The sequence below is a fragment of the Coturnix japonica genome, chromosome 10, assembly GCF_054131305.1.
Source record: "Coturnix japonica strain WE chromosome 10, WE-NBRP24, whole genome shotgun sequence".
Taxonomy (NCBI): Eukaryota; Metazoa; Chordata; class Aves; order Galliformes; family Phasianidae; genus Coturnix; species Coturnix japonica.
The window spans coordinates 7,306,287-7,309,060 of record NC_140672.1 but is presented as its reverse complement, the minus strand read 5'-3'; the positions used below and the strand labels follow the sequence as shown (position 1 = coordinate 7,309,060).

Genomic DNA, 2,774 nt, shown 5'->3' with positions numbered 1-2,774 from the left:
AGCACGGACACCCCGCAGCCCTGCCCGGCCCCGCACCTTCATAGATGATCCCGCATCCTCCCCGCTGGGTGGGCGGGGAGGAACGAAAAGGGACGGGATGGGGATGGGATGGGATGGGATGGGATGGGATGGGATGGGATGGGATGGGATGGGATGGGATGGGATGGGATGGATGGGGTGGGATGGGATGGGATGGATGGGGTGGGATGGGATGGGGATGGGATGGGATGGGATAGAGATGGGATGGGGATGGGATGGGGTGGGATGGGATGGGATGGGATGGGGAACGGGAGGGAATGGAAAGGAACGTAAGGGCTGTGCCAGCAATGCCGCCGCCAGAGGCCGCCCAGGCCCCGACCACCGGGGTACCACGAAGCCACGGCGGCTGCTGGGGCCGCTCCCTGCACAGCGGCTTTGCCCCCAGCTCCTGAATCCCCCGTCGTTGTGTTCCCCCATGAGCCCCTGCCCTGAGTGCTGTGCTTCAGCCTCAGTTATTGAGCCCACTGTTACTGCCTTCTCAAAGGGTTGCCCAAGGAATCAGAACAGCAGAGCTCCCATTGGGCCCAAGGCAGAGTTTTGCTGAGGGTGAAGGAAGGAGGAAGTTTCAGCCCTGGATGGACGCCGTTCTGTGCCCACAGAGGAGCTTTGTGCCCTCGATGCTGAAGCAGCACCCAGAGCTGGCGGCGGGTGCAGGACCTGAACTCAGAGCCACAAGGAAATCAGAACAGGATGCAGTCAGTGCTGATTGTCACTGCTTTGACTCGGCTTTAAGACTCTGTGCAGAGTCTCAGAAATACCCACAGAGTAACAACAAAAAGGAGCAGGGCTGGAAAGGAACAGGGCTGGTTTTAATTGTTGTTGTTTTAAACTGTCCAATCAGGCGATGGTGTTAAGCCGTCATGTCGGACAGGTCCAGAAGGAGCTCATCCACATCCTCAACGTCACATCAGTTTCTCCTTCCAGTTCTTCTGTGAGCTCCATCAGAAGCTCCTCAAGGTTGTTGTCTTCAGTGATGGCTGCTTCCCCCGCCCCTGTGCAGCTCAGCTGCTAATTTTCTGCCCCTTGTGAGGAACATGATGTAGTGTTGGATTCCTCTGGCTGTGCCATGGGGTCTGCGTGGCTTCCTGGGAGCAGCTCCAGACTTGTGGGAAGGAAAAGAACAATCTACGTGACATTTCTGAGATGTGCTTTCAGCTCTGAGGTCTGTAGTTGACCCTCCCGCCCCTCACACCCACATAGGGATGGTGATTCGATTAACCTGCGGCTGCCTTTGGAGTTAAGGAAACCAGCAGGTGCCTTTTTCATCTGTTCAAGTAGAGCAGTTTGAGTCTGGCAATCAGGGGCTGGGCTTTGTAGCAGAAACACATTGCCACCCTCAATGCTTTGTCTGTAAACATGTCAAGAAATCTTCCTCTGCAAAATCCTGCTTGCTGGCTGAGGTACTTTTCCCCATGAACTCAGCAGAGGTTTTGACAAAGCAGTTTCAATGATCTCAGATGACCTCTTCCTTTGTTGCATTATGCCATGACACATCTCAAACACCCCATTTTCCCCCAGTGTGAAAGAACTTCTGTCTGATGGGAAAAGGGCATTAAGGAAGAACAAGTTGTGGTCATCACCTGCTTGGAAGCTTTATGACTTCGGTGCTGAGCACGGTGTATTCGGGCGGGACTGAAGCAAGAGTCTCCTAGGAAGAAACAAGACAGAGTATGAAGCACAGGTCAGAGTTTCCACAAGTACCTTGTGAGACATCTGCTGCCTTCAAGAGAAACAGAAGAGCTGTAGAACACTTGGAATTTCTTCCTTTTCTTCAAGGGCAATGTAAACCTTTCATATCCACTACTGCTTTTGCCACTGCTCTTACCATTGGTAGTTTTTTAGCTGGGGGCTCATCCGCGTCCTCAGCAGCAGATGGATGAATTTCTGCTGCTTTTCGTTTCTGTCTCCGCGTTGGGGGGAAGGTGTTTTTCCAATCAATGGGCCTCACAGAGACCCTGCGCCCATCTAAAGTAAAAGGAAGAGAGAGCTGGTACTGTCTTGCTGCGCCTCAAGAGAGATCAAGTTCTCTTATCAGTCCCACCACCCTTCCACAAAGTTAAATATATTTGGCCAGTGGAATTGCATTGCCCTGTCCGGGATTCTCAGCCATGTTTTGCACACGGTCATCTCTGTGTACCAGCAACGCATACAAAGGAACAAAGAAACCCAATAGCTGCACTCAGTAATAATCCAGGGCAAGGAAAAGTCTGACAGAGAGCAATGCAAAATGACAGCACTGCTTTTCTGAGGCACCGTAACGAGCTCCTCGTGCTCACCTTTAACTCTTTTCTTGCAGGGTGATTCCCCTGCTTTTCCCTTCTCCTCCTCCGACCGTTTGCGTTTTAGTCCAGCTGGGCCATGGGAGGAAACTGGGATGTCAACTGCAAAGAGTCCCGGGAAAGAACAGTCAGATCTCAGTAGAAAAACAGTGCATCAAACCCAGGAGCCTGTTGAGTATCTGTACCTCTCTCTGGTGCCTTGTCAACCTCTGTCTGGTTCCCCAGACTTTTTGCAAGGCCGCTCTTTGGAGGAAGGCCACTGGTGTCAACTTCTGGCAGAAAAGAAACAAGGAATGATTGATGAGCGTCTCTTTGGGGGCAGGTTTGAGCACAGTCAACCACAAGCTTCACATTTTCAAGCACTGTTTGTTACATTTGCCTTCCGCTGCCCAAATGCTGTGCAGTCAGCACAGACCTGCAGTGCATCTTCCTCACTCCAGAAAAAGCCCAGCGCTG

The 2,774-nt window shown here is 52.3% G+C and overlaps 1 long non-coding RNA gene across 1 annotated transcript; it reads right to left on the bottom strand.

Annotated features, from left to right (window-relative positions):
* Positions 1-1,053: 1,053 nt before the first annotated feature.
* LOC146759215 (uncharacterized) lies at positions 1,054-2,003 on the bottom strand. The gene is made up of 3 exons (XR_014932278.1): positions 1,865-2,003; positions 1,620-1,687; positions 1,054-1,141 (listed from the first exon to the last, which is right to left on the bottom strand). It is a non-coding gene; the product is annotated as an uncharacterized LOC146759215 (long non-coding RNA).
* Positions 2,004-2,774: the final 771 nt, after the last annotated feature.